Genomic DNA, 26,039 nt, shown 5'->3' on the forward strand with positions numbered 1-26,039 from the left:
TGGAACCGCTGCGTTCATCGACAGTGCATTTCCAGAAGTCTTTTTCCCACGTACCATCCGGGTATGGAATGAGCTCCCCTCAACGGTATTTCCCGAGCGCTATGACACGTCCTTGTTTAAAAGAGGCTTGTGGAATATTAAGCGGTAGGCAGCGGCTTAGCTCTGCCCCTGGCATTGCTGAAGTCCATGGGTGACGGTAACCACTCACCATCAGGTGGGCCGTATGCTCGTCTTGTAGGCACAAGGGCAATAAAAAAAAAAATTTCCGTGCTATTGGCAGGCATCAACCACACACGTCCTAAGCAGAATAATATTCGTACAATTATTAAACTCTATTCCAATTGCGAAGTCCCTTTTGATACTTCTTAGTACGTATTTTTTTTATTTTGATTTATTGCTTAGATGGGTGGACGAGCTCACAGCCCACCTGGTATTAAGTGGTCACTGGAGCCCAAAGACATATACAACGTAAATGCGCCACCCACCTTAAGATATAAGCTCTAAGGTCTCAAGTATAGTTACAACGGCTGCCCCACCCTTCAAACCGAAACGCATTACTGCTTCACGGCAGAAATAGGCAGGCTGGTGGTACTTACCCGCGCGTACTCACAAGAGGTCCTACCACCAGTAAAGATCTCTAACTAACTTCTTCTAACTTCTAACTCTTCAGGTTTCGCATTATTTGAAATAACAATAATTTTTTGTTCATGAACGTAAACATCTTTTAAAAAATACACAATCAATCTAAACCATTATACAATTAATTCACACACACAATAACATTATAATGTCATATGCTTATGGGACTTCGTAATTGGTATAGAGTATAATCATACAAGCAAAAATATCGAGAAGCCAACCCCCGACGAAGAGACATAAATCTAGAGCGTATAACGTATAACGAATATTCCACGGACAGCAACATCTGATCGCATGGTAATATTTGCGTAAAATATTTGTATGTAAAGCAGAAAAGCAATCCACTTATACAGTCTTTTACCTGCAGCAAACTCGTCTCTTACATTCAGCCACTTCAATACGAACAGCGACGTGCGTGGAGACGGAACATGTTATTGAAGTTATACTTCTTTAGGTGCGCATGAAAAATTTGTGAGAGTGAAATTTTACGATGCGCTCGCTCCGTGACACAAAATTAACAGAAATGAAGTTGCCCACTAAATCGCTCATTACAATACGACCGACGTAACTTGGCGAGTCTGAATATAGCCGCAGGTGAACTTTCGCGCATGTACACTCGTAAAAAAATGTGTTATTAGCATTAATTTTTTAGTAATATAAATGACAAAATTATTATTTAATATAATTCATACTAAATATTATTAAATTATTAATGTTAAATATTTATTATTAATTATTTAATATTAAAAAAAAAAGAAATAAATTTAATAAAAATAAAGTATAACTTCTTACGCGCGTAAATAAGTACACGCACTCTTTTTTTTTTATATATTAGGCCGTCAGCGCTAAACTGGCCTAAGCTTACCTTAGTTATTAAGGAGCAATGAGTTTTAAGTTTTCATGAATTTGAGTAGACGAAAAAACAATACGCGCAAAAATAATGTTTTATTTTTATTTTGATTTATTGCTTAGATGGGCGGACGAGTTCACAGCCCACCTGGTGTTAAGTGGTTACTGGAGCCCATAGACATCTACAACGTAAATGCGCCACCCACCTTGAGATATAAGTTTTAAGGTCTCAAGTATAGTTACAATGGCTGTCCCACCCTTCAAACCGAAACGCATTACTGCTTCACGGCAGAAATAGGCAGGGCGGTGGTACCTACCGGTGCGGACTCACAAGAGGTCCTACCAACAGTAAATAATAATGTTTACAAAGTCATCTGTTATCTCTGGTTGAAACTATGGATAGGCGGGTTTTGCATTAAAAATTATTTATCTTAAATAAATTGCAATATACATTTAAGCATGATTATAAAAAACTGTGGGTTAGGCCACTTTTGCGTTGACGACCATATATTACGATTGAGTACATTTAAACTCAAGCAAAAGATTGTTTTAAAGATGTTTTATTTAGTAATCAGCAAGCCATTTCAACTCATCATAAATTCATTTTAACTTGTTACATTCTAGAACACCTCCATGCTTAAAATAAAACAAGAATACATTATTCTAAACTAATCTCATATAACAAGTATTGATACATAATAACCGACTTTTTTATATAATATTATCATAAAATTTTAAAGTGGTTTGGTTTTTTTTATTATTCTTCTGCGAACCGATTTCTTAACTACTTAAAATTAATTGGCATATGTATCTGGCCGATATTTTTTGGTTCATATCTGGTTTATCGTTTAGATTTTTTTGATTAGTTTTCTACCTTTTCAATGTAAGCTTATTCAAGCATATTCAAGTTCCGAACAACAAGATTTGGACCATCAGTCTACTGAGCAATTTCACCCGCTCGGTGGAAGAACTTCCTTTTGTCGTAATCTCCATATTTCTTAATACCGAAAAGTCACGTACGAATATTACAATAATCTAATTTCACAAATTTACAAGATCGATTTGCATCAACTCGTTTCGTTGCTCTAACAATTTGCCAAAGACTTACCTCTTCATAAAGAGGGTAGGAATTTTTCTTTATTGTCCGGATTATTCGGGCCCTCTCGAGAGGTTTACGCGATCGGGGACGCACAGATCTTTACGACATTATCAAAGAGGCGTTTCACCTTTATACTTGCGATATTAAGTTATTGCAAGGATCACGAATTGGATTTTATGGGTTTCTGCTACAAATTTTTGTCGAATAATACTACTTTATTGAACGAATTAAGAATCCAAGTGAATCGCGTTTTGAAAAGTGAGATATGAGATTGAGTCTATGGTTTGATTTGATACCTTAATCGACCATCCTGCTGTTCGGAACTTGTCATTGTTTGAGCAGAAATAGAGAAACAGACTATTAGTAAAAATTGTCGATAAACATTATTCCCGTTAACCGATGACAAAGTTTTTATTGTATTCTTGGCATTGATGCGACATGTGAGATTGCACTTTTACTAATAAAAGCGAATGGCACATTCTGCATTGTGATATTTTTACGTCCAGCTTTTTTTCTCAACGCTCTTTGATAATGGTGTGCCTTAGCTTGACAATAAAGACCAAGAATTAGGAGAGAGGTAATGTAGAAAATATAAGTACAAATATAGGACAGATGTTTAGGAGGAAGTCGTTTTTGTGGCTGCCAAACTTAAAAAGTCGTATACAAATTTTTTTTATTGCCCTTGTAGGCAGACGAGCATACAGCCCACCTGATGGTGAGTGGTTAACGTCGCCCATGGACTTCAGCAATGCCAGGGGCTGAGCCAAGCCGCTGCCTAACTATTTAGTTAATATGAGTCGTCTATTATCAAAGGTGGCAATCTGTGCATTTGGACAATTTTTTTTTATTGATATGTCAATACAGATTGATTTGAATAAAATCGTCTCCTTCAAAGAATACGGTTCAAAACCTGCATTAAATAAAGGTTAATAGTTAACCTGTTATTTATCTAAGATGTCGTTCAGAAGAGTTTTGTGACTGCCAATGGAATACAAAGTTAATAATTCGTTTTTCTGATTTACCAATAATTGTCCAAAAGTCACATTGCCGGCTTTGATAATAGTCGACTTATATATTAAGGTATTAATATCACATATTATCCCCACTAAGTTTCTCACCGGTTCTTCTCAGTGGGTTGCGATTGGAATCTGGTGGTAGATTCTGCGAAGCACTGCTCTTGCTACGGCTAGAGTTACCAAATTCTCTCAGTTGAGCCCGTGAGCTCACATACCTGTCCGGGCGTAGCTGCAATATTGCTATAGGTTACCAGCGAATAGGTAGGGAAAGAAAAACAATTAAATATGCCGAAGTACTGACGTGGAACTATTTTATTTTTGCGTAGTCTTGAGGCACGAGGGCGAAGTCTCAGAATTTTATTCGATTAACAGCTTTCTTATCGTATATTTTGTGTGCTTGCGAGTAACAAACATAATAAAACTTTTCATATAATTTTTATGGCCTAATTTCGCGTTTATTATTATTATTTTTTACTAAGATATTATTCGGTGATATTGGGATATTGTGTTAAACTATCCTCTGATATTTTTGTTTCCGAAATTATTGAATTATTTAAAAGAGATTGCAATTCGCACACAGTTAGAAGTAATATTATTTAAGTAACAGATGTTATCATATAAGTCGTCAGTGACCATGAAATCTGTGATGCATTCGAAATGTCATGTTAATGTCAATGTCAGATATTATTTAAAAAAAACTAAGCTGTACAAAAATCGTTGTTGGACAACTAACGAGAAAGATGGATGATTTGGTCAAAGTTTTGGAATATAATTAGATGCGTATAGCCCAAAATGGGAACACAACATAGATACATAAACTCAGCATCGGATAGTTTGTGGTTGAAGTATATTGAACAGTAAAAGTACTTTCATTCAGCTTTTTTACTGGTGGTAGGACCTCTTGTGAGTGCGCGCGGGTAGGTACCACCACCCTGCCTATTTCTGCCGTGAAGCAGTAATGCGTTTCGGTTTGAAGGGTGGGGCAGCCGTTGTAGCTATACTTGAGACCTTAGAACTTATATCTCAAGGTGGGTGGCGCATTTACGTTGTAGATGTCTATGGGCTCCAGTAACCACTTAACATCAGGTGGGCTGTGAGCTCGTTCATCCATCTAAGCAATAAAAAAAAATCTATCCTCCAAACTGATTGGTTGAATTTGACACTACTATTCATACCCCGGTAGTCTTCTTTCAATTCAAAGGACCATAAAAGAATTCGTTAAAATCCCCTGTCAGATACCGGAGGTGTTGGTCGTAGGTGGGTGCAATAATCTTGACGAATGATCCGCGTCCGCGTGCCGAGCCGTGGCGGAGGTGATTCATCACCTATAACTCCGGTAGATTGATTGATGCGGGCTTATGAATTCATAGCGGGTTTTTTTTTTATAATGACACGCGATACGTCTTACGTGCATTAGGTTTTCTATTGCTTCAATAGGCAGATGAGCGCGCGATTTAACTGATGTAATTCGGACGCGACATCCGATTTTGTTGTGTCTGAGTGTAGAGTAAAAATAAAAATATGAAAAGGAACTTTTTTTTATTTTTGATGTGAAACATCATAGCCGCACGTAAAACCAATTTCTGGCGTGGCGACGCATGCCGTGGCGACGCGTCGCCATGCGCAATCGACTGTGCGACTCTTTCCCACCCGATCCGGCGCTAAGCCATCTCTCTCGCTACACTGAGCTCGGATACCTATAGTGTATACTCCGTAGTGTATACAGTGTTGTTTACTACAGTAAACATAACCTGTGTTTTACTTGAAAACAAATTATTTATTTGTAATATTTTATTTTATCATTATGACATATTTAGTTCCTGTTCTTTTCTGCATATTACTTTTACAAAATAATGTCGATGTTTCACATCTGCTAGGCGTCCCGTGACGGCTCACTTTTTTTTTTTACTGCATAGATGGGTGGACGAACTCGCAGCCCACCTGGTGTTAAGTGGTTACTGGAGCCCATAGACATCTACAACGTAAATGCGCCACCCACCTTGAGATATAAGTTCTAAATTCTCAGTATAGTTACAACGGCTGCCCCACCCTTCAAACCGAAACGCATTACTGCTTCACGGCAACAATAGGCAGGGCAGTGGTACCTATCCGCGCGGACTCACAAGTGGTCCTACCACTAGTAAAACATACATTACAGGTAAATATAGATTACAAATAGTTTAGGTTGATATTAACAGTTGTCATTAACCACTTGACCAATGAGGCGATGACGAGTTGCTTAGTAGTGTGTGGTGTAGTGTGGGCTAGTCTAAATTCTCCAACGGTTTTTTCTTTTTATTACATCATTTATCATAAATTTAAAAGTCGAATATTGTGTAACGGTGCTAAAGAGTTTTACCAAAAAAAATGTTCAATAAACAAGGAGTTACTGGAGCCCATAGGTATCGACAACGTAAATGCGCCACCCACCTTGAGATATAAGTTCTAAGGTAAGGTATAGTTATAGGAATACAGCCGAGTCGCTGCCTATCGTATATCCATTATACAGGTTACGCAACCCCTTTTTTTCTATCAGTAGCTTGCTGTCATTCAAGAATGATATCAAAAGTGACCTTTGTGAAGAGTATTAAAAATACAATTGACGGGTTGCTAACATTGCATTAGTGACCGCGAAGCTTAAAGTCTTCTAGCAGTATATGGACATTACCAAACTAAGGCATCTCGTTTCGTTCAGAAGTTAAAAGTTATCCATCGTATCCGAGCTCAAAGCTCTAACTATCTCTCAATAGCATCATAAACTTTAGAACATACCGTTAACTAAAGCTCCTGTTTGAGCTTTTAAGGGAAGCTGTCTCGGTATCCATTAGAGGCGGCTATCACCCACAATGACTGAGAAAGTAATGAGATTAGATTGAGTTCTCTGACCAGGTTCTGGGTTTCGCGTGGCTAAGTCACAAGCGGTTGCGGGTATTGAAAGTGATACATTTGAAAGAAATGTCTATGCGATCCATTCGTTAGAAATTGCTAGTAATATTAATGTAATTTTTAGTTCTAATTTTTACTGGTGGTATGACTTCTTGTGAGTCCGTACCGGTAGGTACCATCACTCTGCCTATTTCTGCCGTGAAGCAGTATGTAATGCGTTTCGATTTGACGGGTGGGGCAACCGTTGTAACTAGGGTAAAGCCGAGATAGATGCCCCACTTTTTGAAATAGTCATGTAATTTTAAAAATATTTATTTTATACGAATAATTTCTATTAATGTAGTTAGCTCAGTCCTTTATGTTTAATTAGTATATATTTTTTTTAACCTATCAAATACAGATTTTGCAGAAATTCGTTTTTCGTAGAACCTTTTTTTGGAGGATAGATGCCTACCTGTATGGATAGTTGCCCCACCAAGAAAATACTGAGTAGGATAGATGCCTGCAATGCAGGATAGTTGCCCTTTATACCGTGTAAACGAAAAAACCAAATATTAAAAAGTTCTATTCCTAAAGCAATTGTCTCCAAGAAACATGGGTCATAATAATACAAAATATTTAGTATTTTAATTTTTTTTATTTTGTATTTTAATGTTTATAATTAGAAGATAATTCTCATATCACACAAATGATCATAATTAAATTTTTAAAGCGTTTGTTTACTAAACTACAAATTTTTAAGTTTCAACATGTATTATCATATTTTTTTATTAATTAAAATTTTACAAATATTTATTCAACAAAAATATAAATTCTTAATTGTTTATAAAATATTCACATTAAATGCCAATGTGTACATTGCAAAATCATATTTTTTTATATTAAAATAACACAATAAAGATATCTTTATTATTTTGTCCATATGAAGTTAAACTGGATAGTGCTTTTAATTTTCCACATCTTCGACATCATTTCTGAAAAACACGTTTCATGAAGCTAGTTCTGAAATATTAAACATTGAATCCAGTCAGATTGAGAATTCGTATTTTTATAGTTTTCAAAACATTCAATGCAGATATTTTTACGTGCGTTTTAGGTATCCCTTAGTTATCCCTTAGATTTCTTTAGGGGCCAATCTATAGTTTTATTTCCTTTCATTTTATAGTTAAGTGGATTGTCTTCATCTTCGCTGCTTGAACTGTAAATCATTTGTTTGTGTTTTATGTTTTCGTGGCATATTTCTGCTGTATTCTGAAATAGCAGAGTATGGAGGGATAGATTGCCCCTAACGGCACCTATACCCCAAAAAATCAGGGCAACTATCCTTTATGATAAGGATAGATGCCCAATTTTTTTGTAAATAAATTATAAACATAATAGCATTTATTTACACCTAGATGCAGACTCAATGAACCAATATATTCACGTAGTAAAAAATATAATGGAATTTTACACTAATTATAAAGTTATACCACGCTAAATACTAACCTTTAAATCTTTGACGTGTTCGTGAAATTCCGCGCGGAGAAAATTTGATGCACGAGGAAAACACTTCGTCACCAAGCGATTGTCAAATGGTACAGAAGGTATAGGGTGACTGTGGTTCCTACTTATTCAATTAATTTTTTGTTATTTGCAAATACATGTATCTAGTTATTTAAGAATTTTGGCGAATAGGCGACAATGGCTGAAAAGACTAATAACTTAATCATATTACTAGAGGATGACGTTTTTAGAAATTATATTTAAATACGAATTACATATTGATAAAATGATGAAATATTCCAATATCCTTTAGGCATTTTTAAGTGAGAACGTGAGTTAAAAAGACACAAATAATATAAATAAACAATTCATTTTCTTGGTCTAACCTTAAACCAAACACTCACTGGCTTCCGGGTGTCTTTAAAGCAGTTAGTTGCTCTGAATTATGAAAAATAGTATTATTATTCGCCAATAGATGTCGGGAAGAGTCATAAACTTGATTATCGATAAAATTGATTATTGAAAACACGAATAATACAACATTTTCTGAAAATAGATCGTAGCTAGATCGATTTATCGCCCCCGAAATCCCCCGTATACTAAATTTTATCGTATAATATATTTTAAAAAAAATCGTTGGAGCCGTTTCCGAGATTTAGATTGTATATATACAAGAATTGCTCGTTTAAAGGTATAAGATTCATCCTTAGGCGGTTTTTCGGCTTTGCGGCTTAGTAAGTAAGTACAATGAAATCGTGTCCATTTGCTTATACGTTTGATACAGAGTTACTAATTGGAATAAGAGAAACCGCGTTCATCTCATGTCTTGGGCTACTCCGAGGTGGTTTAAGGTGTTGCGGAAGGAGCGAGGGATTAGCCGAGAGGCAACGTTGAGATTTTATTATCCAACACTTACATGCATAGACGAACCCGCAGAATGAGTATCCATTGTTCAAAGCGTCACGACATATAGTAACGTAATGTTTGAGTTTTTCAACTAGTTTCCGTTAATTTACTGGTGGTAGGACGTCTCGTGAATCCGCACGGTTAAGTACCACCACCCTGCCTAATTCTGCCGGAAAGCAGTTACGCGTTTCGGTTTGAAGAGTGGGGCAGTCGTTGTACTGTAAAAAGTGAGACCTCAGAACTATTATCGCAAAGTGGCAGTATTTACAAGTAGTTCTGTAAAAGTAAGTTCTATCGAGTAACATTAACCACCCAGAGGAAGAATTCCCCTTCGTCATTATCGCTATCAAACTGGTGACCTGCGAAGAAACTACAATCTTCACCATTACACCATCATGGCGTCATCCGCACACTTAAGAATATAAACTATACAAAGGTTTTATTACGTGTCTTCTGAGTTTAACATTGGACTAACTAGACAGTACCTTATTATGATCGTTTTTGTTATGTGTCTCATATCTATCTATATATTAATACGTGAAGCAAAAACTTTGTATCCCTTTTTACGAAAATTGCGTGGACGGAGGAGTATGAAATTTTCCACACTTATAGAGAAGAATATAAAGAAGAAGTGTACAATGCTAATATATTTTTTAAATAATGCATAAAAGATACATTAAATCAATAAAGAAAACATTACACACACTACATACCATGTATTTGACGCACACACGCATGCATACTACTTATTGTCAAACTTTTGTTCTTGACGTCTGTTGTCAAATTGAGAATAGATTAAATATTGTTTGTCTTTTTTAATATTTTTTATAATGTAGTCTTGGCGAAATTTGTGATTACAGAAGTATAAAATACAATCATAATAGTGTACAAACTTACAATTCCAATTAATTATAGTCGAATTTCGACTACTGCGGGATTATTATCTTTTATTGTCAAAATTTATGGAGCTCAAACATGTAAGAAGCGTGTTCATGTTAAATATTGTAATACATTCTTGCAACGATAATTCCAGTTATTTTTTTGTTAAGTGGTTACCGGAGCCCATAGACATCTACCATGCCACCTCTAGCATGAGTTCTAAGTTCTCAGTTTTACCGTACAACGGCTGCCCCCTCCTTCAAACCACCGCTTACTGGTGGTTTATTTATCTTCTTATTCTATGATAGCTGCCGCTTTAAGCTTCCAACTTAGATCCCGGAACATAGTAGACATATCTAGTTTGGGCTCATCGAATTTGACGAGTTTTACTCACGAAATCCGCTTACTGAGTACGATTTTAAAATTTAAGCATCCAATGCAATGCAATAAAGCAACGGTTACCATGGCAACCATTGTTATTTATTAGATAACGCACGCTGTTAAATAACGCATAAAGAAAGCACAAGCTTATCTATACTAATATTATAAAGAGGAAAGATTTGTTTGTTTGTTTGTTTCGAATAGGCTCCGAAACTACTGGATCGATTTGAAAAATTCTTTTTCCATTAGAAGCCGACATTGTCCCTGATGAACATAGGCTACTTTTTTAAAAAAAAAAAACTTTTATTTTTTTGGTTTCATGTTTGTTTTAATGTTTCCGAAGCGAAGCGAGGGCGGGTCGCTAGTCCACACATAAGAAGAAAACCTTGTACTATCATTTTTTTTTCTTTCAGATAAAGATTTTGTTGGAGGTAATAATTATATTGAATTATATGGCGCAATGGAAACCAACATGAAGACAATCCCGCTCTCCGAGTTAAGCTCCAACTCTCGGACAATTAAGCCATTTCACCTTTAAGGTGAACATCGCTAGCCCTTTGCCAACGTTTACTGGAGAAATATCCGGTTTGTTTATTCCTTTTGGAAATGAAACAGTAAACAAGAGATTGACCGCAAAAGTAATCTTATTTATAGTTGTTTTGTTCACTCAGATATAAAGCAGCTACGTTTGATATATATAATTAAATTGAAGTCAAGCTCCGCATTCCGTTTCACCTGTTCAAAGCAACGAATCTAATGCCGAGTTATCCGATAAATAGCGGCATTGTCGGTGAAAAATGTGGCGTTTTGTCGTCGAGCGGGCCGGCTATTGTGTTCAGGTATCCGAGGGTCTAGTCTAGACGGTATAAAAGTTAAATGAAATGAAAATACGGACTAGATAAATTATTTTCTTATACGTCCTTAGTGTTGTTATTCTTTAGGACTGGTGGCACGGTATTTCATATTTCTGCCGCACCGATGTCATCGGTTACGTTTTAAAGAGTAGAAACAGATATTTAAAAATGAATTGCTGTTCGTTAGTCCCGCTAAAACACGAGAACAGCAGACCGTTTTGGCTAATTTTGGTCTTGAATTATTTGTGGAAGTCCAGAGAAGGTTTAAATGGTAGACAAATATGAAAATGCTTGGAATCAAATAAAAATAACAATTTTGTTTTTCCTTTCACGTGTCCCCCGTCGGACAGATTCCTTTTGTTTATTTTAAGTTTATTTTATACCAAAGTTTAGGTCTTTTATTTATTGATTGAGGCACTACGAAGTCTGGCGTGTCAGCTAGTTTAAAATAAAAACCTTTGAGTCTCCAATAAAATCTTCCAGTTGAGGTGCGGTATCCACATTGGATCTAGGGTGAAGTGCTTGAACATCAAGTGCCTTGAAAGCTGGTCAATGCGTATTAGCCAAAAATGGTGTCGGAATATTTCTATTATCCTGTGAATTATTTCCACTAAAGAAGCAGAGAGTAAAATATTACATAGTATAGCGTATAATTTATATAGTATAATATGTTGTATGAATATTATGTAATATACATACTTAATAATATAATATGAGACTTCAATCACGCAGTTTTTTTTTCGTAGTCGCGAACGGTAAAATATAAGTTTTGTAAAAATCGTTTAAACACATTTGTCCATAAATCATCCTCAACATAGGTCACCGAGATATTGTTATAGTGTAAAATGTATAGACTAAAGTTATTCTAGAGTTATCGCACCGCTCGCCACCGGAGTAGAGTTCATCCATACTACTTCCAGCCACTACGTTCATCCACAGTGCGTTTCCAGAGATCTTTTTTGCCAAGTACCAACCGGCTATGAAATGAGCTCCCCCCTCCACGTTGTTTCCCGAGCGCTGTGATATGTCCTTCTTCAAACGAGGCTTGTGGAGAATATTAAGCGGTAGGCAGCGGCTTGGCTCTGCCCCTGGCATTGCTGAAGTCCATAGGCGAAGATAACCATTCACCATCAGGTGGGTCGTATGCTCGTCTGCCTACAAGGGCAATTAAAAAAACTATATTATAAGAGGTGTCAATGGCATTATGGCGTGTACCAATTACGACATCCCACACTAGTGTTCTGATTTACAATGAAAACGTTCATAACCGAATAACTATGACGTAATTAAGCAGTGGATCTCGTGCTCCAAGGATTACTAGTTTTTAATGTCTATTTTAGTAAAAGGTCATAAGTTGGTGATGATTGATTTACACTAATCCTTAGAACTGTTTATTGAATGAAGGTCTTACTTTTGTCATTTAAATTTATATATAATAATATTTTGTAAGCGCAGTAGTAAAAATTAGATGGCCTACTGACTCGCAATTGCTTAGATTCTCACAATAGATATAAAATATTATGTTTGTGTTATAGATAACTGACAGACTTACGTTCTATTTGTGTGTTATATTTTCACACCCAAATCACTGAACCGATTTTGATGAAGTAAGGTTTGGTAATAATTTGAAAGTTATGAAAGAATATGGGCTACTTCTCATTATACTGTTGATTATGGGGCTCAAGAGACCCTCTAACGCAGCTCTAACGTAGACAGATCTGCGTTAGAGCCAGCAGGTGATATGTTAAAAAATAAAGTTGTCAATGCGTTTTATAAACTTAAAAGCCACGCGCTAAAGAGATTTATGCGATACGAAAGAGTCTTTCAAAAATCGAACGTTCAAAGAATCGGAACCGACCGGAAGTTCAGCCATTTCCTCACTCCACCTGTCACCTCAACGACTTCCGGTCAAATCGTTGAGCGTGTAGACTCTTACAGTTCGATTTTTTATTTATTTTCAACGCCTTTTGTTCGACGGGTATTTGGATTAAATGTGTTGGTATTATTTGGAAATGTTAAAAGTGAACTTAACTTTATTAAGATTCAGAGAAATGTGCTGAATTCGAACATATATTACTGAAAGATGCTGCAAGAATCAAAATTATAACAATCGAGTTCGAAATTACATCAAAGTGGGCTTCTAGCAGTACTAAGCATTTGTCCCAAAAGTATTCTTACCAAAGAATGTCTATGGTCTCCGGTAACCCCTTAATGCCAAATAGACCTATAGCTAGAACAGCTCACGAATGCAAAAATATAGAAAAAAAAACACGTCGCTGACATCATCAAACATATAGATAGCTACAGCTTATATTCTACAATGATCATACAATGATACGATACCTGATAATACTTGATAATGATACAATGATCAAATACTTAGATATGATCTTGCGTTATAGTTTAACTATAATCGTATGATTTTTGTTCAGCGTTGCATACATATATATGTTAGCCGATTAAGGTTCTATATTACCTGGTATAAACCACACCCTGTATAAGCGAATTGCCGTAAGCCCATTTTGGAAAAATACCGACTAATGTGGGGGCGCGGCGGGGAAGCCCCAATGATAGCGAGTAGCTTATCTTAAATAAAGAGTTAACACCAGAAAGATAATCTAGCCACAATTAGCTACAATATTGTATGCAATATGTATTGTAATGGCTCGACGAGTAAATTAACTCCCAGACACAGCCCACTGAGTTTCTCGCCGGATCTTCTCAGTGGGTCGCGTTTCCGATCCGGTGGTAGATTCTGCGAAGCACGACTCTTGCTAGGGTTCGTGTTAGCAACGTCATCAGGCTTGAGCCCCGTGAGCTCACCTACAAACGTTAGGGTTACGCTGAAATAGCCTCTCAAGGCTCTCAGCTTAGGTAGGAAAAAAAAAAAGTACTCTATATACTCTTAGTACACCGCAAACTTACCTGCTGTATCTTTATCTTTTCCAAAATTTCTGTAAATTAAACGGTTTTCAGGAACTATAAGACCGCCTATTCTACAAATGTATCTGCTTGTTGACTGTTTTTTAATGCTAATTGTGTACTGGTGTGCAATAAAGTATATTTTCTCTCTCCCTCTCTCTACAACCGTAAGTCATCTTTGTCTTTGTAAAAAAACAAAGCCGTATTTGTAAAAAGCAATGTAATTTTACAAGAACTGTAGAAAACACACGCGCAATAAATAAACTTCCCGACACACAGGTCGTCTAGACTCTTAATCTAAAGTACCTGACTCACGGCTCCCTTGAATTGTATAAAAACGTTGACTATGAAAAATTGAATACGTTTTCCAGTGGCACATTTTAAATGTAGATGAAAATAAAATTATCTTATTCCATATATTTGTTTGAAACAAATTTTTTTTTTCATTATCGTCCTCTATGCGATCTTCAGCAATTCATCAGAATGTGGTGAAGTTTGGTACAGTTTTGATTGACGTTTCAAAGTCTTCTCTGAAATGTCTATCTTATATAAATTTCTATACACCTACTATAAATGAATCCAGGGGCTCTAGGAACGAAATCAGTTTCGATAGCGCATTGTGTGATAGCAATCACTAAGATGTCTTGGATTTTGGATATAGCTCGGAAGGGGTATTGGTTTTTAAGTCCTTATAAAATGTTTTAAAGCAGAATATTCTTATCCGTTTTTTGAATGGCAGGGAAATCTCACTACTTTTATTTTTATATTTTTTATTGCCTAGATGTGTGGACGAGCTCACAGCCCACCTGGTGTTAAGCGTTTACTGGAACCCATAGACATCTACAACGTAAATGCGCCACCCACCTTGAGATATAAGTTCTAAGGTCTCAGTATAGTTACAACGGCTGCCCCACCCTTCAAACCGAAACGCATTACTGCTTCACGGCAGAAATAGGCGGGGCGGTGGTACCTACCCGTGCGGACTCACAAGAGGTCCTACCGCCAGTAATTAATCTTTCAGCCAACGCATTATGGAAATAGGTGTGATACGAATACATTGCAGTCTAAAAGCTCTCTCGTACTCAACAGCAAGCTTCCAAATAGAGAAAGCTCAAAGAAGGCAGATCAGGACCAAAATAGCGTCCCGAGTGAAGCGCATTTCTCCTTTACCGATTCTGGAACGTTTTTTTCTTCTCTCTTTTCCTGTTTCCTAGGTTTTTATCCCAGATTTTCCACTTTAGCATCTCGCTTTTTAGATTTCTCGTAATTCAATAATTTTTCTGGAAAGCCCTTAATTAGGTTAATGCCACATCTATTTCCTATAGTAAATCGACGTGTGTAAGAGGCGTGTTATCACTTTATTCAAGTCTACGAAGATGTGTTTCTTTTGTTTTTAAGCATCTATTTTTTTTATCAAATTGTTATTTGCCAACGACAGGTTAGAGCGCAGATCTCAAAAGGCATAATTGTAGTGACTTAAATTTTTTATTTTGTATATTAGTGGACAAGCTCACGGCCCATCTGGGTTTAGTATTTAAACCGAAACGCATGACTTTTCGGCAAAATAAGCGGAATGGTATCTGCCCTTGCCGTTTTATGAACCAATATACCCTAGTACGCAAATTGTTTTAGAATCCATTATTGGATTTAGACATTTAAATAAAATTTACTGTAATCTTTCTGAGGAATGACTGTACTTTTAAGCAGATGGATAATATAACGTGCACTGGTCATCGTCTTCCAATCGACTTCCAATGTAACTATACTGAGACCATAGAACTCATATCTCAAGGTAGGTGGCGGCATTTACGTTGTAGATGTCTATGGGCTCCGGTAACCACTTAACACAGGTGGGCTGTGGGCTCGTCCACCCATTTATGCAATTAAAAAAATAATAGAAGCATTGTGACGGCAATGTACTTTACCCCCAATACGATTTTTGACAAGTACTTTTTTAGAAGCCTACAGCTAACGTTAAATTATCACAGTCTGCGAGAACAAACTTCGCGTAACCTACAAATGATAATAATTTTCAATTTTAATTTTAAAAAATACAATAATTTCGGACCGAAATCGTATTTCATTCCTGAGCCAGAAGCGCCTTTTTAATGTTCATACTTTATCTAAGGTTATCTGTTGGTTAAGTTACTTTATTGTGGTCGAAAATGTTCACAGGTCTGTTAAAAACCAGGCCATTGTCGCTTTCGCTCGCGGCATCACGCGCCGGTCTATGCATACGTGCGACTTCTTATAAATATCATCTATCTACTTATATAAAAATGAATTGCTGTTCGTTAGTCTCACTAAAACTCGCAAACGGCTGGACCGATTTGGCTGGTTTGGATGATGAAAGACATAAGTCATTGGAAATTACCATACCCCAACATACTCTTAGATCTTCCTAGTCGGATACTCTTCCATAGAGAGACTTGTTGTACAGAGCTGTCTAGAGGGTAGAAGACCTCAAAGTCGATCCCCTACACGGTGGGTTGACCTCCTTACCAGCACTACGAAAGCCACCGCAGTACAATGTGCTCGCAATGCTAACAGCCGCCTCCAATGGAGAAACATCGCTTGACGTGCGGCTACCTTGGAAGCGAGCGGCGACAATGAGACTCTTAGATCTTTTTGTGTGTAAAAACAAACGTAAATGGCAACATATATATTAAGATACTATATACATATATAATTATATCGGGTATTAACTGTTTTGTTTTTATAATGTCTTGCCCCGTTTTTGTAACACAAAATAAATGAATAAATTTAAAACAATAAATGTGCAATAATGACAAAAAAATCGTACGATTTTTAAATAATCTATCTATGTATATAAAAATGAATTGTTGTTCGTTAGTCTCACTAAAACTCGAGAAAGGCTGGACCGTTTTGGCTAATTTTGGTCTTGAATTATTTGTGGAAGTACAGAGAAGGTTTAAAAGGTAGATAAATATGAATGCTCGGGATTAAATAAAAATAACAATTTTGTTTTCCAATTGATGTGTCCCCCGTCGGATGGATTCATTTTGTTTGTTTTAAGTTTATTTTATACAAAAGTTTAGGTCTTTTATTTATCGATTGAGGCACTACGAAGTCTACCGAATCAGCTAGTCCAATATATATTTTCATCCAATATAAATAAATATCCATCCAATTTGAAACAGTGAGTAGCTTTGAAGCATGAAGGAAATCGAATAATATATCGTTGAAATAACGATTCAAACATATGTATGTTGATGTTTATGCAATTTATTTGAACTATAGCTTAGCATTATACTATATTTGTAAAATAAAATATTTTCAAATTAATTTTCAAGCCTTAATGTAGTCCTTTCGGGTCGTCGCGTCAATGAAAAATACCCTATGCCAAATGTAAAAAGACCGCTTTTGATACGGCGATATAATACAAACTAACATGGACTTTTTCTTGACTTAGTATGAAGGTGAATTAATCTTACACGTAGATATGTATCACGAACTTGTGCTAAGTATGCATTTCATTAGAAAAAATAGTACCTCCTGTTGGGATTTGAACATCGGTCTAATGGCATCGTTCGATATGAATACACTGACCGTCTTATCCTTTACTCCACGGCGACTTTGTAAATTCACGTATGTACGAGACCGCAGCTATACATAATTGTATTACATTGCTTGCTGTGTAGGTAAATAAACTTTAATTGGTTTTCTACTTTTCTGTAGTTTTATAAAAAAAAAAATTTAATTGTCTGTTATTCATGCATTTATTCTCCTTTATCCCAATGTTTTGAGACTTTTTATCTTTGTGATTGGTATTTGAGAGCAGATTTTGACTGTAGTTAAGTGAAAACATGAACCGGTCGCAAGCCTGCATCTCACCGTAATATTATTATGTTGGCTCAGATTGTAATATTTAGTGCGCAGGTACTTTGGCGAGTCTCCAAAAGATGTCGAGCGCAAGATTTTTAAAACTCGCACCGCTGAATTTTAGGCGCCAGCTTTTTTTCACGATTAGCCAAAAGAAACGCCCAACTAGTTTCTTGGTTTCATCAGACAATAAGTCAGAGAAAATGTAATCGGCAGAATTACAATTTCGTTATAACCGGTTATGAGGCGGTTAGCTCTCACGGTTGTAACTTTGCGTCTACTACTACTACTTATTTTTTGTATAATTTTAGAGAAAAAATACTAAAAGATTCTAAAAGATGTCAATTATTTAATCAAGTTGTGGTAGTATATGAAAAGTGTTTAAGCATGTTGATAGTGCGTATTTCCAGTAATACAAATCCACTCGATCAACACTACAGCTTTTATAATACGTGCCAAATAGCCACCAATGAAACAGTCACCAATGAAATTTGATGTAAATACAAGTCAAGTAAAATGTAAGTAGGGGTTAGAAAATTGGCATCCAGGGTGATGTTGCTTTTAAAAATCAAATTTTTGTACGCAATGTTCTTTGCATTGACACCACAAGCTTTTTTTTGCTTAGATGGGTGAACGAGCTCATAGTCCTCTTGTGGTAGGACCTCTTGTGAGTCCGCGCGGGTGGGTACCACCACCCTGCCTATTTCTGCCGTGAAGCAGTAATGCGTTTCGGTTTGAAGGGTGGGGCAGCCGTCGTTACTATAAATGAGACCTTAGAACTTGTATCTCAAGGTGGGTGGCGCATTTACGTTGTGGATGTCTATGGGCTCCAGTTACCACTTAACACCAGGTGGGCTGTGAGCTCGTCCACCCATCTAAGCAATAAAAAAAAAAAAAACTTGGTGTTAAGTAGTTTCTGGAGCCCATAAACATCTACAACGTAAATGCGTCACCCACCTTGAGATATAAGTTCTAAGGTCTCAGTATAGCTACAACAGGTGCCCCATCCTTCAAACCGAAACGCATTACTACTTCACGGCAGAAATAGGCGAGGTGGTGGTACCTACCCGCGCGGAATCACAAGAGATCCTACCACCAAAACAAGAGATCCTACCACATTGCATTGGCTGGTACCAAACTTAAATAAGACCTTAAATACGGTATGAGGAATGGATTCGATCTGTAACCCTTTGATAAAGGAAAGCGCGCAGCTCAGCGCTACGAGCAGATAGCAATCCGCAAATGTATTTGTGTACAAGAGATTGGTTGTGAAACTGTAGGTATGCTTACAAGTGTACCTGAATGTAAAAGTTAACTGGTGCCGCGCCATTACCTCCGTTACAATGTTATATCTGACAGTTTGACGGCGTTATGCTGTAGGGAGTCAAGAAAATGAAAATCAAAGTTTACAATCGGATTATTTTACTTGAAGGAAAAGAATAGAGTTCGTCTTTGTCATCAATTTCCATGTTTGATCCCAGTCGTGCGTAATCGGGCGAGGAGAACATGAATACATAACGCTAGATATTGTGTTATAATTACAAGTTAATAACACTAATTGGCACATAATAAGTCCTGGATCGTATTGTTACATGTGAATCTAATGACACTTCACTAAACACGTAATACAAGTTTGCGATTTGAAACGATTGCCGTTTTTTTACGTAATGGCGGCGTTATCTCTTGCTTAAATATTAATTGTATTATCTATGGTGCCTTGCTGCTGTAATAACTCCCAGTTTTGCGTCAGAGCCCAATGACAGCAAATGACAGTAACAAAATCCCGCTGTCACATATTAAGTGTATAATCTATGGCTGTCACTATTGTCTACTCTCCATAATTGAACGCGCCGTCTTATTTATTATCGATTAGCATAGATGTAATAAGCAATGAAAAGTCTCAGAGTTTTTTAGATATTACTTCAGTTCTAGAACGAAAGTAGTAACGTGTACTCGAATAAAGTATAGTATAGTTGTATACAACATAATCTCTATATATAAAAATGAATTGCTGTTCGTTAGTCTCGCTAAAACTCGAGAACGGCTGGACCAATTTGACTGATTTTGGTGTTGCATTATTCGTAGAAGTCCAAGGAAGGTTTAACGGTGAGAAAATATAAAAAAGCTCGGAATTATATAAAAACAAAAAATTTTGTTTTTCCTTTGATGTGTCCCCTTGATGTGTCTTTTATTTATCGATTGAGGCACTACGAAGTCTGCCGGGTCAGCTAGTATAGTAAAAATATCAACCGCTAATAATAGTTGAGTATATAATGATTGTTCTATCAAGGTATGACTCCGTCACCGTCAGACAACAAGCCTACAAGGGCCAATAAAGACGCGGGGGGCGCATTAAGCCAGTCATCTTGTTTTTGTAAACAGCCCCTAACCTGCTACGGCTACGACCGTACGGGGGCAGCTACCTCGAGACCCTTGATAAGAATGCGGGAATTGATAATAGTCTTATTGTTTACTGTTAGGTTTTTTTTCCTACCTATTCTAGAAACTTCGAGAATTAAACTAGATTCACCCAACTAGTGGGTGAGCTCCCGGGGGTCTCAAACCTAACGCCGTTGCTGACACTAACCCTAGCAAGAGCAGTGCTTCGCAGAATCTACCACCGGATCGAAAACGCGACCTGTTAGGTTTTTTAGGTAAAATCATTGGATGTCATTAGATAGTTTTAAATAAATAAAAAATCGGTTGTCTGTAAAGTCGGTTTACTGACGATAGTTGAACGTGGCAATGTCATAAAAAATACCGATAGAATGGTTTCATTTTTCAAAAGAAAATATTAATTTTATTTGTTTGATAATTATTTTGTATGGACAATTGACACCACATTCACTTTTCACTGAACTTCATACTTGACGAAAACATGTAAATGTATTACTGTATAGCAGCTGTCCACGCGGATGCATCGCTCACTCATGTAGGAGAGAGACAGATGTCGAACGCTACCGAACGCGGAGGCCGATTGTGCCTCTTTGTCGCTCGTTGTACGCTCTCGCTTGCACTTCAAGCCTTAAATGGAACGCCTCAGAGCGAGGCAACGCCGCAAGTCATGTTTTTTCGTGCGTGCAGCCGGCTTCATCGATTTATTAGACGTTGTCACGTCAAAAATAGAAGGTCAATTACCCTATATATAATATTTAAAATAATAGTTTATTCTAATTTTTGGTGCCGTCTATTTCCACAACCGACAATTCCTAAACAATGCCCCGCGCCACTGAACCTGAAGTTAGAAGCTAAACGACAACACTGTAACATCTTCACTCGAGGAAAACAATTAACCATTACTTTTAAAACATTGTTAAGTTTTATTTTCCGTCGTTAATTATTCGCAGTTAACAAGGTGTTGTCTCTGCTTATTTATTACTCTTTGCGCGGTGAGCCACTTGATAAAGGCGACGGTGTACTGTGTTTGTAGTATCGCTTTATCGATCTCAATTTGAGTAGCTTCTGATTTGTTATATTAGTATTTATTTTATTAAAGTGAAACTTTTATTACATCGTCTCAAACTTTTTCGTCTGTGTGTTGCATGTCGCGTGACGGTCGGCCGCGGAGTAGGGATAAAGTGAAAGGCACTCGTCAGAGCAGCCAAGGCCAATATGGCGGCGCCTATAGTTCGTAGCAGCTGACCGGGTAGTGTTAATACTAATACTCATTTGTGCCAGTGCTCCACGCTATTTTGTTTTTGTCAGTGTTTAATGTAAATGTTGTTTGTCAGAGTTAAATGTCTTAAATGTGAATGTGATGTCTATAAAAGTTTCACTTTTACCGTGATTTCATAAAACCACACAATCCTTTTTCTTTTTTTATTATTTAAAAATCGAACGGTTTTTTTAAATTGTTGCACATTTATTGTTTCAAGTTTATTCATTTATTTGGTGTTACAAAAACGGCACAAGAAATTTTAAAAACAACACCCTTAATACCCGATATAATTATGTATATAGTATCTTAATATATATGTTGCCCTTTTTTTTTTACACACAAATAGATCTAAGAGTCTCGTCGCCGCTCGCTTCCAAGGTAGCCGCACGTCAAGCGATGTTCCTCCAGTGGAGGCGGCTGTTAGCATTGCGAGCACATTGTACTGCGGTGGCTTTCGTAGTGCTGATAAGGAGGTCAACCCACCATGTAGGGGATCGACTTTGAGGTCTTCTGCCCTCTAGACAGCTCTGTACAACAAGTCTCTCTATGGAAGAGTATCCGACTAGGAAGATTTAAGAGTATGTTGGGGTATGGTAATTTCCAATGACTTATGCCTTTCATCATCATAAACTTGACTAAATTAGTTGGTATGGAATGTAAAGGACATTATGGGATCGTTGCTATATTTTCCCATCTGAAATACTAGCCTAGGAGTATACAATGCAAAACGCAGAGTATATCTTTCAGAGTATATCTTTCTTTATAGAACAAACTTTACAACAACACGGAGTCTCGTTAGTCAAGTCACCTCACGAAAGAATTAATTGTTGTATTCTGATGCTTATTACTTACAGCGCGAGGTTGCTTTTTACTTTTTTTTGCCATCGTTGAAGATTTACTGGCATAACTAAACTTTCCTTAATGTTATAGTATTAAGTGACTACAAAAATCTGGGATGTAGTTGAATTCGCTTCAGTAATGGATATGAGAATTAGATGTTACTAAACTACTGATAATGTGAGTCTGCTAATTATCTATGGACATGCTTATTTCTATAGCAATCATGCGTCTGATTTCCAAGGTAATGACAGGTGGTGAGACATCTTGCGGTGGGTAAATACCACCAGCCCTTGTTTTTTCCCTCGGGCCTAAGGATATTTTTAGGGTTCTACCCACAAAACGACTCCCCTAGCACTCTATCACTCGTCGTCCGATCAAGTCCAGGGTCAGAACCCGATCAGAGTGGGGGTTTTCCTGAGGTGACCAGACAACCAAACCCGCGGCGCCACTCCAATGATGCCGGACCAATGGGTCATAGAGGTGATGGTACCACCACCCTGTCTATTTCTGCCGTCAACCAGTAATGCGTTTTGGTTTGAAGCGCGAGGCAGTGGTTATACTGCTGCTGCTATCGTAGCATTCACATCATGATGTCTATGGACTCCGGTAAGTACGCAAATGTCAGGGATTACAGAATATATAGGTACTTGTACCATGGAACAACATATTAATAACCTTTAAAGCTTAGATAATTATTTTTGAAATTTGAAAATAGCTCATTTAATGATCGAAAAATCTTGTAGATAACGTTTTTTATATAATTGTATTCAAATAGCCAGTTCCATCATCCATCGTCGTAAAGCATCTGAATAAATTTAAGCCAAACTTGATAATTTGATTATCAAAAACTTGCAAACATAGTAACAAAAAAAGCTACCTATGATTTATTTTATGTTAATAAATAAAATAGCTCAAATGATTGAATGATAGTTTATTTTTAGAAAATTATTCCAATTTATTAGTTCATTATATGTTAAATTTCAGAATAAAGGATTATTTTTTTTGCTTAGATGAGTGGACGAGCTCACAGCCCACCGGGGGTTCAGTGGTTACCGGAGCCCGTAGACATCTACAAAGTAAATGCGCCACCCACCTTGAGATATAAGTTTTAAGGTCTTAGTATAGTTACAACGGCTACCCCACCCTTCTAACCGAAACGCGTTACTGCTTCACGGCAGAAATAAGCGAGGTGGTGGTACCTACCCGTGGGGACTCACAAGACGTCCTACCACTAGTAAATGGCCTCACAAGCGTCATTATAATTCCAAGAGAGACCAGTTAGAGATTCTGTCCAATAGTTTAATATTCAGTCTCAATAACTAAAGCGATCGTACTGGATCGAAACTAACGCTACCGACTATGACATGAGCAACCCTACCTCATTACTCAGAAACATCAAATTACCTTTAAAGAGCGTGTATTTTCATCTCTTTGTGTCAGTCACGTCTCGAGGCTAAATAGCGCTTTGATGTCAGCCCTGCTTTATCACACGTAACAGCGCTAATCACACCGAAACACAGTTATATCACGCTTTCAAACTCCGCCAAATTTACTTTATAGTTTTGCGCCTCGTAAACATGATTTGATAATACGTTAAATGGAAAATAATTGAAGCTGCAAATTAAAATTCCAAAATAATTACTATTAGGGTGATTATTGCTTATCGCGTGTTGTTAGATATTTCATTTTACTGATCTATATCTATAAATGTCTATCTATATCTATCTATATAGGAGATGTATGGAAATGGTAGTGCAAGGTAGAGGGGGAAGAGATCGACCGAAGAAGACATGGATGGAGTGTGTGAATGACGATATGAGAGAGAGAGGAGTGAGTGTTGAGATGACGGCTGATAGAAGAGAATGAAAGAGAAAAATTAGCTGTGCCGACCCCACCTAGTGGGATAAGGTGGAGAAAAAGAAGAATCTATATCTATATATGAATACGTGAAACGAAAACTTTGTACCCCTTTTTACGAAAATTGCGCGGTCGGAGGAGTATGAAATTTCCCAAAGAAAAGAGAAAAGGGTCCTTGAAGTCTGGATACCCCGCCGAGCTGAAGAGCTTTTCGAGGGTCTTCTTATTATGTAATTATAAAGGTCCGATAACTCATTATAAGACCATAACTCGTTGTTTGTGACTACGAAACTATTAAAGTATTTCTCCGCTCATCGGCGAAGGGCTTGGCGAGTAAATTAACTCACAGGCACAGCCCACGGAGTTTCTCGCAGGAGCAGATTAGTGTTAGCAACGACGCCAGGTTTGAGCCCCGTGAGCTCACCTACTTATTAGGGTTACCCTGAAATGGTCTCTCAAGACCATCAGTTTAGATAGGAAAAAATTATTCCAATAATAAAATGAATAATTAAGATCATTAATATTTTAATGTCACCTAATCTCGCTTAAACCATAAAATTCGTTTTAATGATGTCTAAGACTAATGAAGTCTGATGAATTCTCCCATAAATTCTCCTATCAATTTAAAACCATGGTCATATTAGAAGACTAATCATATGTCTGTCATATGATTTAATACTAATCATTTAATTTTAAAACAATCAATCGATAAATCGCAGTCGCGCCATTAAAGATTGCGAAAGAAAGTATCTTCGGATGCGTGTGGGCTGTTCAAAATTTATATGCCGGTTCAGTTTTATTGTGTAATGGCGCAATCATGAGGCGAGCCAGGGATTATGAGCGGGCAGGTACCGCCATCCAACTCATGTCGCGCGCGAAGTCATATTACGTTCTTGTATGAACAGACTTGACAACTTTTTTTTTAATTATTATTATTAAGATATTTTTTTATTGCTTATATGGGTGGACGAGCTCATAGCCCACCTGGTATTAAGTGGTTACTGGAACCCATAGACATCTACAATGTAAATGCGCCACACACCTTTTTTATTGCTTAGATGGGTGGAAGAGCTCACAGCCCACCTGGTGTTAAGTGCTTACTGGAGCCCATAGACATCTACAACGTAAATGCGCCACCCACCTTGAGATATAAGTTCTAAGTTCTCGGTATAGTTACAACGGCTGCCCCACCCTTTAAACCGAAACGCATTACTGCTTCACGGCGGAAATGGGCAAGGCGGTGGTGCCTATACGTGCGGACTCACAAGAGGTCCTATCACCAGTAATTACACAAATTATAATTTTGCGGGTTTGATTTTTACTACACGATGTTATTCCTTCACCGTGGAAGTCAATCATGAACATTCGATAAGTACGTATTTCATTAGAAAAAATGGTACCCACCTGCGGGATTCGAACACCATCGATAGATACGAATGCACCGGACGTCTTATCCTTTAGGCCACGACGACTTCACAAAACTACAACTACTATTTACTACTATTTACAACTACTAACAACTATTTAGCGGGCCGAAAGCAATTGAATACAACTAAATAATGCCAAAAGTAAAATCAGTAAATATCTAATATTCACTGGTGACGCATAAGCGTGCGCTAATTCAAACAAACGCGAATTCTTTCGAAATTCGAGTACATGTATTATTTTATGTTGTAATTGCTTATGGTCGGTCGATTAGTGGTTTATCATGAATGCCGGATACATCATAATCGAAAGAGCATTTTGTGTGTTTCCAAAAGTAGACGACATTTCATGAACGAGAAATATATCGTTTGAATTATTAGAAGTGAATGATTTCACTTTTTGTCTAACAATTAGTTTTAAATATTAATGTATGTAACCATAGCAAATAATTTTTTAAGCTTTTTGTTTAAGTTAAGCTAGAGGAATAAATGTTTGGATAA

The 26,039-nt window shown here is 37.0% G+C and overlaps 1 protein-coding gene across 1 annotated transcript in view; it reads left to right on the forward strand.

Moving 5' to 3' along the window:
• The first annotated feature begins 13,694 nt into the window (after positions 1-13,694).
• CPR4 (cuticular protein RR-1 motif 4) overlaps positions 13,695-26,039 on the forward strand; it is a 36,354-nt gene continuing 24,009 nt past the window's right edge. The window contains exon 1 of the mRNA XM_062669967.1: positions 13,695-13,884. The gene's annotated coding sequence lies outside the window, so the exon portion shown is untranslated. The remainder of the gene's footprint in view (positions 13,885-26,039) is intronic.

Source organism: Bombyx mori, chromosome 9 (assembly GCF_030269925.1).
Source record: "Bombyx mori chromosome 9, ASM3026992v2".
NCBI classification, from domain to species: domain Eukaryota; kingdom Metazoa; phylum Arthropoda; class Insecta; order Lepidoptera; family Bombycidae; genus Bombyx; species Bombyx mori.